At 39.1% G+C, this 16,025-nt stretch overlaps 1 long non-coding RNA gene across 1 annotated transcript; it reads right to left on the reverse strand.

Annotated features, from left to right (window-relative positions):
• Nucleotides 1–5,477: 5,477 nt before the first annotated feature.
• LOC125541736 lies at nt 5,478–9,795 on the reverse strand. The gene is made up of 3 exons (XR_007297633.1): nt 9,648–9,795; nt 9,305–9,565; nt 5,478–5,880 (listed from the first exon to the last, which is right to left on the reverse strand). It is a non-coding gene; the product is annotated as an uncharacterized LOC125541736 (long non-coding RNA).
• Between the last annotated feature and the right edge of the window lie 6,230 nt (nt 9,796–16,025).

Consider the following 16,025-nt stretch of genomic DNA (forward strand, 5'->3'; position numbering starts at 1 on the left):
GTCTGCACTCCAAACACCCGGAGTAGTGCGACGACTGGATTACATGTGAACACATCAGGACTTTCAGCAGTTGGTTGGAAACACATCTCAGAGGTGACAACACTGTTTGTGATGAGCTGTACTTGTTGTCCAAGGTACCATCTTTGACTGTATTGACTTACAAAGGATACGAGATAAATGGGAATACATTTTACACGATCGCCCAAGATCAAAAGAGCACCAACCAAAACGGCGGTGTCCGCTTTGATGCAGCAACCGAGAGGGGAAATGACACATATTATGGTTACATAGTGGACATATGGGAACTTGACTACGGACATGATTTTAAGGTCCCTTTGTTTAGGTGCAAATGGGTCAATCTGTCAGGAGGCGGGGTACAGGTAGACCCACAGTACGGAATGACAACAGTGGATCTGAAAAATCTTGGATACACTGACGAACCGTTCGTCCTAGCCAATGATGTGGAACAGGTTATCTATGTGAAGGACATGTCTACCAAACCGAGAAAAAGAAAAGACAAGGAAGCGAATACATCATACGATGAGCCAAAGCGCCACATAGTATTTTCAGGAAAAAAGGGACATCGTGAGAGTGGAGGACAAGACAGACATGTCTGAAGATTATGAAAAGTTTCATAAAATTCCTCCCTTCAAAGTCAAGGCTGACCCAAGCATCCTGATAAACGATGAAGATTATCCATGGTTACGGCGCAATAAGCAAATGACACAAGCGAAGAAAAAGTGAAGACTTTCTCCTGCAACTATTATGATGATACCATGCCAACTTTGTAACAGACGAGTATGATACCATTGTCCGTTTTGTACATGCACATGCTATGTGGGTGAAATTATGATACCATGCCAACTTTCAACTTTTTCTGACCTAATATCATTATTCAAATTTTAACTATTCAAATTTGAAAACTAATGGCACTAACATAAAGTTTATAATTTTTCTAAAACTAATGGCACTAACAGAAAGTTTATAATTTTTCTGACCTAAAAGCAAAAAGTATTAAAAAATAAAGCAAAAAATAAAAGAAAATAAATAATGCAAAAAACAAAACAAAAAAACTATTTTTATAGTAAAGTTAATCACAAACTTGTGATTCACACAAATATCAAAGAAAATTCAAATTTTAACTATTCAAATTTGAAAACTAATGACACTAACAAAAAGTTTATAATTTTTGTGACCTAAAAGAAAAATATAAAAATAAACTTTAATAAAATAAATAAAAATAAAAACAATAAGTATTTTGTTGTAAGTAGAAACAAAATAAAATAAATAAAGCAAAAAAAAAAGTGCCACCTACTCGGCCCCCACGGCCTGAATACGACTAGAAACCCTACCATGGGCCAGGATTTAGGCTCGTAGGTGGCCCAGTAGGCCCACAGGCACACAGCGTATGGTTAGGCCCGAAAGCCTACAATTGAGAGGAGCTCGAAAGGGTGGGCGCAGCAGCGCTTATAAACCACTCTCGAGCTCTCTCAGCTAGCGAGGTGGTACTAAACTTTTGACGCGGGGCAGCACAAGGCCTTTGGTCTCGGTTGGTTGGTACCACCAACCGGGACTAAAGGGGGCATTGGTCCCGGTTCGTGGCACCAACCGGGACCAATGCGCCTCGCCCCTGGCCCATGACCATTAGTCCCGGTTTGTGCCACAAACCGGGACTAAAGGGTTGGTCCTTGTTGCGGTCAGAGTTTAGTCCCACCTCGCCAACCGAAGGGGGCTCACACCGGTTTATAAGCCCTTCCCTCTCTGCCTTGTTGAGCTTCTCCCAAAGTGAAAATAGATGCCCTTATACAGAAAATTTGAGCTAAATTCAGAGCGAATTTCTCTGAAATTCATAGAAATTTACTATGAATTTAGGTTGAATTTTCTCTATAAGCGCATCTACGCTCATTTTTTAGTAAAGTTAATCACAAACTTGTGATTCACGCAAATTTCAAAGAATTCAAATTTTAACTATCTATCTATTATATACTTAAAACGATAGAAAACGAACGGTTAAGATTTATCTCTACAAAGTTAATATATTGGACGGTTGAGATATGTTAAATAGAAACACATGAGATGGCCACGCCCGACATTATTAATAATAGAAAAAATCAATCGGGCAAAGGCCAATCAGTCTACGTGTGGGGGTTCCGACGTAATCTATATCTATATCTATACCTACTAATAAAGTAAGGTGCGTTTCATCAAATTTTTCATCCGTTCACCTCTATTTTTTGAAGATTTTCTATATTATCTGAGGTGGTACTAATTGGGTGTGCCCTACGATTGCAGAAAATATCGCAGGATGAAGATTCGTATGTACAAGCCCGTCCTGGGCTGGGCACCCTCGTGGATGGGCTTTCCTAGAGCCCATGAAAATAATCTGGGCTAATAACGATGTGAGGGGTCTTTCTTATATACCGCAAAAAATAAGTTGGAATATAAGAAAATTTGAGCTAAATTCAGAGCGAATTTCTCTGAAATTCATAGAAATTTACTATGAATTTAGGTTGAATTTTCTCTATAAGCGCATCTACGCTCATTTTTTTAGTAAAGTTAATCACAAACTTGTGATTCACGCAAATTTCAAAGAATTCAAATTTTAACTATCTATCTATTATATACTTAAAACGATAGGAAACGAACGGTTAAGATTTATCTCTACAAAGTTAATATATTGGACGGTTGAGATATGTTAAATAGAAACACATGAGATGGCCACGCCCGACATTATTAACAATAGAAAAAATCAATCGGGCAAAGGCCAATCAGTCTACGTGTGGGGGTTCCGACGTAATCTATATCTATATCTATACCTACTAATAAAGTAAGGTGCGTTTCATCAAATTTTTCATCCGTTCACCTCTATTTTTTGAAGATTTTCTATATTATCTGAGGTGGTACTAATTGGGTGTGCCCTACGATTGCAGAAAATATCGCAGGATGAAGATTCGTATGTACAAGCCCGTCCTGGGCTGGGCACCCTCGTGGATGGGCTTTCCTAGAGCCCATGAAAATAATCTGGGCTAATAACGATGTGAGGGGTCTTTCTTATATACCGCAAAAAATAAGTTGGAATATAAGAATCGAACCCAAGACATTTCCTGAGACTCTAGCTACAACAACCAGCTAAGCTTAGCAGCTTTGCTGTTTAATTGTCCCACCCCGCTTTTGTTAACTAACTGCCATCGGTTAATATACCGACCACCTCAGAAGTCAACAAACAAAAGGTGAAAACGAGCATCATGACAGGTACGAGATTGTATATAATAAAAGTAAGTAAAGGAAGAATCTGTAGGCTCAATACAAAAAAAATGCATGCGTACCTCTAATCAATGGCAAGAGTACGGCAACGAGGAAGAGGATCACCACAAGGCTGCTGGGCCATGTCCAAGCTCAAACAGAAATTGGCCCCTCTTAAAATTAGGCCACTCGGCGGCGGGCAAGCACCATGACATGTACGAGCCCTTCGCCCAGATTCTAACATGGCGCACCGTTGTGCTGCTCAATCTCACGTGCATGAATAGGAAGGACGAGCAGCACCCTGCCCATGCCCTGATGGTCGTAGGAGCTTCTGGTGCAGCAGGTCAGGGCTGAAGCGTACGCGGAGCACATGGAGCTTCCCGGCGACAAAGCGCTGGAGTAGTATGATGAGCATGCATGTGTTCGTGCAGGTGCGACCACCACTGAAACTACTGGGCACTCAGGCCTGTACGTGAGGGCACCGAGTCCGAAGCTGCCGCGAGTCTCATATGTTCATGTATTTATATGCACAGTACATGAAGGGATATTTGTGGTCGGGGCTTGCAGGTTATAGAATTTTGTACATGTAGTTGAGCATCTGTGCTTAGGTCAACTCTCCTTTTTCTATTCTATTCGAGAATATTGTTTGCAATGTGGAGAATTTCATAAAAGATGTACTAGCACTTAATGGATAAAGACACGTCAAAAGGCACAAACCATCTTGATCACGAAAATCCTAAACCATCTAGAATGAGGGAGACAAAGACGAGGAGGAGGATAAGAGGTTCAGGAAGATAAGAGAAGCATAAAAAATTCATGCAAAATTAATATCGGAAACCTCTCGTTCAAAATTTATTTTGAGGGAACATGTCGTTCAATCTAGCACTTCCTACAACCCACATAAGTATACGCCTTGGTTTTTGACCGATTCCACACCAGTTTTGGTCAACTTGGGATTTATCACCAACCAAATATTTTCATTGGATAGAAATCGACCGGTCGATGGGTATTTCATGGTTATGTTCTTTTGTTGATCTGATAGCTTGATCGTTGAAGGAACAAAGGTTGATCAACTAAGAGGAGCTCTTTCAAGCTGGAGCACCTGCTCGTTTCATCTAATGGTCTCATAATCTCCTCTTTTCTTTTGTTTTGGTGGAATTTGCTATTTGTTGTATTATGATTTTTTTCCCATCAAAACGAAGCATGATGGGGTGGGTGGGGTGATTGACTGTATTTTTTTCGGATTAACTGTAAATATTTATAGGAATTCTAGAATTAATTGCAAATATATATTTCTAGGATTAACTACAAAGAATATTATGTAATAGTATATTCATTTTCTTAGGGGTAAGACAACCTACTCTGGTGTATGCTTTTAGTGAAACAGTTTACCAAAGCACAACGAGCTTTTAGAATATTGTAATTTCCGATGTTGGTATTGGTCGTCTAAATTCTTGGGTAGTTGATAGCGGCTAAACTGAAAATTGCACCCTGTTACAATTGCAAGGCGTCCAACTAAGTCTTCGTTTTGTTTGTATCCTTTTCAATTGTTCTAACTTCTAAGCAATGAAAGTATTAATGTGACAGCATTGACTGTTGAGTTATTTAGGTCCATTAAGGTTCAATGAGAGGTGTCTCATAAGGTGGCAAAGCTCATCGCCTTGTGATTTACCACATTCTGACAAGTTATGATTAGGTTGACACCACGAGGAGGGTGGAAAAGAAGGACAAGCGGTAATATTGATGGGACGCTGTTTTACTCCCTCCGGTCCTTCTTAGTTTGCATATAAGAATTGTTTAAAGTCAAACTTCGTAAAGTTTGACCATATTTTATATGAAAAATATCAACATCTACAATGCTAAAGTTATACAATATGAAAATTTAAGTCACGATGCATCTAATGATAATGATTTCACATTGTGAATGTTCATATTTTTTTCTATAAAGTTGGTCAAACTTTACGAGGTTTGACTTTAGAAAAATCTCATATGTAAACTAAAAAGGACTGGAGGGAGTACAAAAGAAGGCGTGAACTTTTTTGTTCTACCATTGCAACGCACGGGCATGTTTGCTAGTTAATAAAAAGGAAGCAAGACCCATCAGGTAAAAAAGGCTAGCAAGAGTCCTGACACACATAAAAATTCGCGTGGACAGATATATACTATTGCACACAGATGGGATGTGTACTATTGCACGTGAAGGAAACTAAACGGATTGATACATATTAGGCAACGAATGGACGTATACTATTGCACACAGAATAGTTTCCAGCGGACACCCGTCCGTGTCCAATTCAAACTGAACAACATTTGGACTAATATAAAGGTTGGGACACACACCAGAACATCCAGGGAATTAACAGACGCCAGAGCAACCAACAACACACGTATGAGGATAGAAGGGAGATCCACACAACGACATATCGACACACGCCAGGAACGAATCGAAGGTGCGACATATGTCATACGAATCTAAGGGGCGACATACGGCAGGACACCCAACACATCGAACGACGGAAGAAGAAATCGACAGAAACATCATCAATTTTGGGTAATATATAACTGAAATCTTGAGGTCTGTTTAGATCTTTCCGTCCTTGCATGTCTTCACAACCTGCTTATGAACACCATGTTTTCCTCTTCATTGATCATTACTTAGAACACTTCTTTCTAACCAAATTTCATTAGTGCATTATCATATGAACCACTCCTTTTAAAATTGTTTTGAAGGCAACATCTGTATGGCGTACACGAAGTTGAGTGAGTTAACCACAAGACGACAGATATGGAATATTAAAGACAAAGTAATGAGAATGTGGGACTCAATCAACCCTTCGACTGATAAACTTATAAGCATCGATATGATTTTGATGGATGAGCAGGTATTTTCTTCACATAATTAACAATGGGATTGTTCTACTTTTAAAATTACTACTAAGATTTTCTTTCATTAAATTTTGAAGGGTCATACGGTTCATGCTACTATCTGGAAGAATCGTATTGACACTAACAGAGCAAAGATCAACGAGGGTTCTATATATGCTTTTAGCAATTTTAAAGTTATAGATGCAACAAAATATCGGCCAGTCAACAATGAAATTAAAATTACTTTTTTATACAATACAAAATTAAAGGAGATGGAAGGTGCATCGGATAATTTTCCAGATTACTACTTCAAGTTTGCTAGCAAAGATACCCTACAAGAACGGCTAGAAAAGGACCAACAATGCTCAGGTATGTTGATAGTCATATTCTTACTTCAAAGTGGTCAATTCAATTATGAAGCCATTTGTTGGTAGTTGTATTAATATATTCCAAATGAATAACTTCCTAACTTTTTAAGTCTTTAATCTTCAAATTTGCAGATGTTATTGGCTTACTTACCAAGAGTAAGCCAATAGAATCAAGGATAACAAAGAAGAAAACACCTTTAGATATACGTGCAATTGAAATTCTAATGCAAGAGTAAGTGTATATCCTTGCATCAACTTTTCACAGAAGGGTAAAGACATTTTCTTCCACTTATATTTGTTATTACCATTAATTACTTTCGAATGAATTATTCAGGCATGATAAAATCAGAGTATCATTATGGGGAAGATTAGCTCATCATTTAAGTGAGGATGTAATTGGCAATCAAACAATTATTATTGTTACCTCAACAATGGTGCAAAAATTCAACGGTAAGTTGAATATGTTTACATCTCCTTTTTTTCATACCACCAAGATAATAAATCTAACTGATTTATTGTTCATTAAATAGGTCTGTGCCTAAAGTCAACTAGCGCCACAAGAGTACATACCAATCTAGATATACCCGAGACTTGGGAACTTCGTGGCAGGTATTAAGCATAATTTGTAGGTACTGGTCCTATAGAAGTTCATAATATATCTTCATTTACTAACATTTATTTATAGCCACTCCATTGAAGAAACTTCAAAAAAATGATGGAGATAGATAAAAGTACTCAATGGTAACTAGAAGATCAAATGTTTTACAGAAGGATAACCTTAAGAGAACTTACTGGAATCAGGCACGACAACCCAACAGATGAGTTAATGAATCAGAAAATCTTCTAAGATACGATATTGTAGAAGCCTCCAAGACCTACAGATGTGTTTGACATATTTGTATGAGTGGCTAAATATCCTTTAAAGAGCTATACTTTTCTTCATCAACTTGCAGGACATTGTGTTCACAACAATACCTACAATTGATCGATGACAAGAAAATATTCAATGGTGGTACATGTCATGTGATGTTTACAACAAAATTGCTACGAAAGAATCACATAATAATTATTGCAAGAATTGTGATACGTATCCAGAAGGTGTAACACCTAGGTAAGCATATTCTCTTGATTTGGCCATCATTATGTACTATCACATTTGCGGGGCTGAAAGAATGCTCAATACATCAGTCTCATTCCTGTTGGGTTCCTTAGATGGAAAATTTGAAGAAGTCCCAAAGATTATACAAGAATTATGTGGACAAAGACTTATCTTTCGATTCAAACTCAACAATAAGAACCTCTCTCTGGCATGCAAAACTATGCAGTAAAAATAATATTCGTGCCTAATGAAAAGCTTGAGAAGCGATACTTAGAGGATAAAGTTGAAGAGGTAATGGTCTATTAAACTATCAAATATATTTAAACACCAATTATTATACTCTTTTATATGGAACTATTGAAGCAGCTATTTACAATTCTTGATCCATTGTGCTCAATAGGATTTGATGGACGATGAAGTGGACGACATGTTAAAACAAGAAACAAAGAAACTGAATTAGCCAGTTAAAAAGGTGACTGAATACTTCACCGTACAAACTTTTCTTTACATAAATTCGTCCCTTAATTCATCCATTTATGTGATTTTTGCAGGTACAAATAAGTAAATGTGAATTTAGCAAAAACGTATGTGAGTTGGTCACTGTGAAAGAGGAGCCAGAAGAGAAAAGCAATGGGAGTATAATACATCAGAAGGAGCATCAATATAAAAGCTCATCAAGAAGTGTCGATGGAGGGAAAAGGAGGCGAAGATCTGTTGTATTACCAGACTTGGAAGATGAAGAAAATAAAAATAGTAGATCTGAAAAACAGAAAAAGCAGTGCCCAAAAGTATCAGAAGTGTTCATGCAAAAAACAGAAGGACAAAAGTTGAACATGAAGGCTCAGATGTTTGTAACGCCAAAGATAAAAGTATCATCTATGTAGCCATAAGGATGACATGAAGTTTGACTAAAAAGTCTAACAACACCAAGACCAAAGGTACTAATGTAAAATTTGAGGACACAGGTCAACTGGAAGATCAAGTACGCCAAACAAGACCCAAGAGAGGAAGGACCTATTCCTGAAACTTTTTGTGACAATAGTTTATCCACAGAAATACGCAAGAGTATATGCTCATAACAAGGAGTCGATGTTGTTTACTTAGTGAGCTTTGCGTATACAACATATTCATTATTTTAATGTATCGGAGAACAGAAAGATTTATCGCATTTTTATAAATGATCAATATGTATGAACAATATGACATTTTGTTTTTAAACAATCCGCGTACTATTCAGAAGAGAATGAGCAGTACATTCATTTGTTCTTCATCAATTTAAGTGTTAAGTAGTAACATTCATAAGAATTAGCATTGCATTTGTGTAGTTGGTCAAAGCTCTGATGTGCCTACAACATTTGCTAAAACTAAAATGTACTAGCATGGCCTAGATTATATGAAAACAAATGCTCAACAATATTTGAAAAGATTAAGTTTGAAATCCATCTGGAATACTATGAAAAAAAATCATAGCTTGACTACGAATTGATTCATATGAAGCCACAATGAAATTTAAAAAGACCGAAAGAAGGATTGAGCCTCCAGGGCGTATATTATTATATCACGAACAAGTATATGATGGTGAGTCACAGACCAAAAGCTTAATTTATTTTTCTCATTAACTCTCAACCGATCCGACCAAAATTATTTTTTTTAGAAAAAATGTATTTGGGCCACACGCATAGCTAGCTCCACTAGGTCCTAGACTAGGCAACATAGTTGAAGGCCAAACCTGCGCTGCTACTTGCGGCACTAATGAATCCGTCTTCCGCTCCTTTGTGTTTGTTGCGCCGCGCTGCTCCATGCAGGTCGACGGCTCCTTGGTTCACTTCGCGGCAGCTCAACTGTGCCGGCTTCTCCGTCCGGCCGCGCCACCGCGTGCCCTCCTTGCCGCAAGATATTCAGCGGATCCAGCGAGAATCTTAGCCCAGCAGGCCGCCGCAAGCTAATCGGAAGCGATATGCTCATGCCGAAGAATATCCTTTTAAAAGAACTGTGTGGAAGAGGAAACAGTCCATTGGTATGAAGTCTGAGAAGATAATAAGCGGTGAGGCCGCAAAAAATACAGATCGTACCTTCTTCATTTGGCAATGGATATGAGCTCTATTGAATCTAGCATCATCTCTCTCATGCCACATACTTCCAGAAGATCACAATCCAATCTCTAATCCCTATAATGAATAGTCCCCAAATCTCAATCTCTATTGTATCTCAGCTCCATGAAAAATTGCCTGCAGCATGGAGATTTAAGTATCTTCTTTAATAAATCTTGAGCGTGGTTGTGGCATGGAGATTTTACCCAACAATTTCTAATCTGAGATGAAATTTAACTCAATGTGAGATGCAAAAAAAAATTACCTGTGCAGGCTCCCCCAAATCCATTCGGCAATAGAGGTCGGGAGAGAAGCTGCGGCGTACATCTTCCCTCCGCTTAAGCTATGGTTGGCGGCGGTACGCCGCTGCGAGGCAGCCAGTGACGGGCGCATGCGGAAAAGAATACTACGAGACCAGGTCTCACGCGAGACTCATTCTAATAGATGACACGTAGCATTCACAAATCTTAAAGCATCTCCCACCCCCTACTTAAAATCAAGGGGAAGAAAGATTAGATGTTTTATGATTTATGAATGCCCCGTGTCATCCATCAGGATGGGTCTCACCTGCTAATCATGAGACCTGGTCTTATATAATTTTTTTCCGGCGCGGTGGTGCCCGTCTCAGAAAAAAAGGGGAGAAGAGCTGCGCTAGAGACCCCTAGGGAAATATTGGTTCGACCAGTTACAAAATTAAGGCTGTGTGCTTAAAAACCAACCAAAACTAGCACGGTCAAAGCACATGCTAATTTTGGTCTAGTCTTTTGTTTATAAACGATATTTTCGTCCAGTCTAGGAACAAAGTACACATGGGAATCAACCTATAAACTTTAGATAGACGTACAGTTCTACATGAAAAAGGGAATACTTCTAACATTCTAAAAGACACTCACAAATAAATCAAATCTTTTTTTAGGGGTCAAATAAATTAAATCTATCATACATATTTTTCATGTAATGGAGAAAGAACACATAAGAAAAATCATTTCCTTCCAATGTCTTTTATGATTGTTAAAATATAACATGATAATGTTAAATTTCCAAATTAAGTCAAGTGTCGAAACAAAGCCAAACATAAATTAAAAAAATCTAGCCACACAAATGTGCATATCTCTGAAACATAACTTCACATGGTCATAGGTTCCGTTCTGAATTCTATATAAAAAGACAATATTTTTGTAACACAATACACACACAAACGCTAATATATACGTATATACATTCACCCTTATGAATGCAGGCACGCACACCCTACACCTATGAGTATCTTTGAGAGACCAAGTCGGCACATCATCTTGAGATTGAAAAAGTTGTCACAAACGTCTTCGTAGTGGACGGTACGTTTGCTCCCACTAAACACACACCAACCACAGGTTGGTTCGCAAGATAAAAAACAATACTTAATACCTTCTAAAACACACTCGCAAATACATTAAAAATCTTTACCGTAAATCAATCATATTTAATTTACATATAATGGAAAAACTGAAAACATACAAAGAAAAATAATTCATATTAAAATATTTAATGAATGCTAAAATGTCACATCATAATGTTAAATGCACAAAGTAAGTCAAAAGTCAAAGCAAATCTAATTATAAATAAATAGTCTAGCCGCGCAAATGCGCGGATAGCCCCGCTAGTTCAAATTTGAAAACTAATGGCACTAACAGAAAGTTTATAATTTTTCTAAAACTAATGGCACTAACAGAAAGTTTATAATTTTTCTGACCTAAAAGCAAAAAGAATTAAAAAATAAAGAAAAAAATAAAAGAAAATAAATAATGCAAAAAACAAAACAAAAAAATGAAAAAAAAAACTATTTTTATAGTAAAGTTAATCATAAACTTGTGATTCACACAAATTTCGAAGAATTCAAATTTTAACTATTCAAATTTGAAAACTAATGGCGCTAACAGAAAGTTTATAATTTTTCTGACTTAAAAGCAAAAAGAATTAAAAATAAACTTTAATAAAATAAATAAAAATAGCAATAATAAGTATTTTGTTGTAAGTAGAAACAAAATAAAATAAATAAAGCAACAAAGAAACAAAAAAACAAATTTGAAAACTAATGGCACTAACAGAAAGTTTATAATTTTTGTGACCTAAAAGAAAAATAATTAAAAATAAACTTTAATAAAATAAATAAAAATAGCAACAATAAGTATTTTGTTGTAAGTAGAAAAAAATAAAATAAATAAAGCAACAAAAAACAAAAAAAATTGAAAACTAATGGCACTAACAGAAAGTTTATAATTTTTGTGACCTAAAAGAAAAATAATTAAAAATAAACTTTAATAAAATAAATAAAAATAGCAACAATAAGTATTTTGTTGTAAGTAGAAAAAAATAAAATAAATAAAGCAACAAAAAACAAAAAAAATTGAAAACTAATGGCACTAACAGAAAGTTTATAATTTTTGTGACCTAAAAGAAAAATAATTAAAAATAAACTTTAATAAAATAAATAAAAATAGCAACAATAAGTATTTTGTTTTAAGTAGAAACAAAATAAAATAAATAAAGCAACAAAGAAAACAAAAAAAAGTGCCACTTACCGGGCCCCCACGGCCTGAATACGACTAGAAAAAGTGGCGCTCGGATGAAAGGTTTGAGATCACAGCAATCGCGCGCGATGGCATGCCGATTGAACCCATCCGGACAAAGGAAGCATTTGCTGCTCAGTGCGGGGTTCTTGTTAGGGACAAGATCCCGATCAGCATCCAGCAATGGTATAAGCCTAAGAACGAAGACCCTGAGGTGTCTTATGTCAATGATATGCAAAAAGATGATTTTTGGACTGAGCTGAAGGCAAATTTCACCCTACCGCTAGAGGAGGATCCGGAGAAGCCAATTAAAGAGCAATTAATCAAGTCTCATGCTCTTAAGAAGATGGCAGACCTATTCAGGAGGTGGAAGAATGAGCTGAAAACGTTTGTTGACAAAGAAGAGACACCAAAATTCATCGGCAGATATGAGAAGATCAGAGATCACTAGCCCACATTTGTGGCCTACAAGACATCGAAAAAGAGTAAGAAGATGTCGGCGACAAACAAGAAAAATGCTACAAAGAAGAAGCTTCACCATCGCATGGGGTCAGGTGGCTACCTCAAAGCCCGGCCTAAGTGGGCCAAGGCTGAGAATAATCTGCTTGATAAATGGATCGAACCAGAGACAATGAACTGGCCAGACCGTTGCCGGACTTGGTTCTTCGGGGCTGGCGGAACCTTGGACCCTGTATCAGGGAAATGCGTTTGGACAGACGAGCAAATGAACATACCGGTCAAGAAGCTTAAGCACTATATCTATGCAGCGCAGCAAGGGACGTTCGTTCCAGACAGAGGAAACGATGAGCTCACAATGGCCCTCGGGAATCCTGAGCACCCTGGACAGACACGAGGCACGCCAGGCTCCGTTCTGTGGAAGGCTGGTTTTTCGGACGCAGGCGGTTACAAATGCCAGGAGAGGAGGAAAAAAGTGGAGCATGCCCAAATTTAGACGCTGCACGAAAGGGTTCAAGCGCTAGAGGAACGAGAAGTAGCTCGCAGCAAGCGACCTGCCGAAACTACCCCCGAAGCTACCCCGCCATATCAGCGGAGAAGCAGTGTGGCTTCCACCGAGCTGCTTCAGCCGGAGCATGTCTTGACGGTTCCTGCTAGCTACCCCGTCGATGCTATCACGGAGTCTCAACATTGCCACCTTATGACGCAATGGCAGAACTTTAAAGTCAAGGCGGCTGTCGGCTCTGTTCGACCTACTGAACCCGACGCAACTTTTCACTGTAGTCCGATTCCAGAAGGATATGCCAGGGTTACGGTGGACGAAATAACAGAGGGATTTGAGGACCTCCAGCTTGACTACCCTACCGGTGAAGGGGAGACTCGGCTGGGTTCTTGTCTATTGACTCCATGCCTATGGCAGAAGGAGCTCATCAAGCTTCTGAACTGGACGCCTCCACCTCCTCCTCCTCCTCCGGCGAGTCATGGCACTCCGCCTCCTCCTCCGCCTCCTCCTCCGGCGAGTGATCAGGGCACTCAGCCTCCTTCTCCGGCGCGTGGCGACACTCCGCCTCCTTCTCCGCCTGCGCCGGCGCGCCCAAGCAGCTAGCCTCCTCCTTCTCCGCCTCGTCAGCAAGGGCGGAAGAGACCCGCCGCCGCTCCGGCTGCTCCGGCGCGTTGTAGTCCTTCTCCTCCGCCTCGTAAGCAAGGAAAGAAGACAGCCGCAACCGCTCCGTCTGCTCTGCCGGCGTCTAGCAGTACAGCCAGAGGCGGGAGGCAATCCAGATTCGGTCCTTCTCTGAAGACTCCAGAGAAGTTACCATACGAGAGGACCCCGGAGGAGAACGCCAAGATCGTGCGAGCCGAAGTGATGAACTTCTTTGAAGGGGTGAAAGCAAAGAAACATCCACCTCCGGAGGAGAAGGTAGATCCGGTGAAAGCGAAGCGCACTCTGGCTGCCCTGAAAAACCCAGCAAGGTCTCCGCTGAAAGGCAACTATGACCGCATTATTGCAAAGTCATTTGTCGAAGCGGAGCGGTCGGGAAGTACTGTCAGTGATCAAAGGTTAAAAGAATGACGAGCTGGGAAAAAAATTTCCCAGCTCGGCGAACAAGCGAACCAATCATGCCCCCTGCTCAAGGTGCCTACTAATGATCCGAGGATGGTGCCCGGTTATAGCAATCTTGGATATTACCTGCCCGACGATGTACATTATGATTTCATGGAGATGGAGGAACACAAATACTAGTACGGGAAGCCTCTCATCAAAGATGAAAGATCTCTAACAACGATGATGCGAAGATTCCATGATTGGTACATGAAAACCTGCAGAGAGTCTGGGGGGAGGAATACTTTGACGCTGAGAGTTAGAGAGGAGCATGACCTCGTTGGAATTGAACTGTTGAATGTTCCATTTGAGGAGTTCTTCCAGTTTTTCAATCAAAAGGCCCTCGATAAAGCAACAGTCACTTGCTACTGTCTGTAAGTAGTACTACTTCTGTCATTAAGTCTCTCTATATAGGTCAGCTCTTTCATTGCATGTATTTATAATTATCCTCACTATATTATGCAGATTGAAGATCGCCGAATTGAAGAAAAGACAAATCGGTGATATTGGGTTCATTAACACAAATCTCATACATGCAACTGAGGTTAAATATCGTGCCGAAGATACAGAGGCCAACTTGCTACGATCGTTGGTAATAAATGAAAACAAAGATATAATACTCTTTCCTTAGAACTTCAAGTGAGTGTTACCGTCTTGTGCATATTCGGTTTCCCTTATTAGTCCAGGTTATAGTAATGTAATTGATGAGTTATGCATGCGTGCGCAGGTTCCACTATATTCTCCTAGAGATTAAGCTTGAGCAGGGACTAGTAACCGTCTTAGACTCGAGACGAAAAGATCCCCAGGACTATGCGGACATGACTCAAATGCTCGAGAAGTAAGTTAAATCGATCATTATCCACCATATCAGCAACTTTCTTCATTTCCTGATATCAAGTAATTGTTTTCTTTGTCTGGCAGGGTTTGGAGAAAATTCACCAAAAAAGCTCCAGGACTGCCGAAGAAGCTGCAATTTAGACGCCCGAAAGTAAGTACTATAGTAACATGTTCCGCGCATCTCCTAGTGATTCAAGCGCTAGTTTCATCAATACCATTTGGCATGCTTGCTTATCAGTTTGATTGACCTCTATTTCTTGTAAAGTGGTTGTGGAAGGAACAAGGGAATGATTTCTGTGGATACTACGTTTGCGATTCCATCCGCCACACAACCTGTGAACGAGGGTACTCTGACGAATAATATGAAGTGCGTAAGCAATAATATTCACAATTTTATTTTATTACCATCATTTGTGTTGAGTTTCATTTATTCACATATATATGTATTGACCCCCTTGTTCAAATTAGATGTTTCGGATGCGGGATGAACTCCTAGCACCAGATCGTATGCGAGCAATTCAAGAGGAATTGGCGGCATTCTTCCTTGACCACGTGATCGCTGAAGACGGAGAATACTATGTGGACCATGTGTTCATATATAATTAGGAGATTATATTGTAAGAGATAATTATTGTATATATATAGCCGGTAGTGTCAGATAGATATACGAGAACTTGTTGTTCGACCAATCTCTCGGAGAAGGAGAGGTGGTCGATATCACTTCTCTTTGTATGCATATGTTCATGATGATCTTCTGTTTCCTTTATTTGCTTACTAGCTAGCGTGTCTAGTCCTCTCTATATATACATATATATAGCATCGACCAAGCACGGACATAAGAGAGGACACTTCTCTCTATTAATTAGCTAGTTAACACAATATATGAAACACCTAAATTAAACCCCCAAAACCCCC

The sequence above is a fragment of the Triticum urartu genome, chromosome 2, assembly GCF_003073215.2.
Source record: "Triticum urartu cultivar G1812 chromosome 2, Tu2.1, whole genome shotgun sequence".
NCBI classification, from domain to species: domain Eukaryota; kingdom Viridiplantae; phylum Streptophyta; class Magnoliopsida; order Poales; family Poaceae; genus Triticum; species Triticum urartu.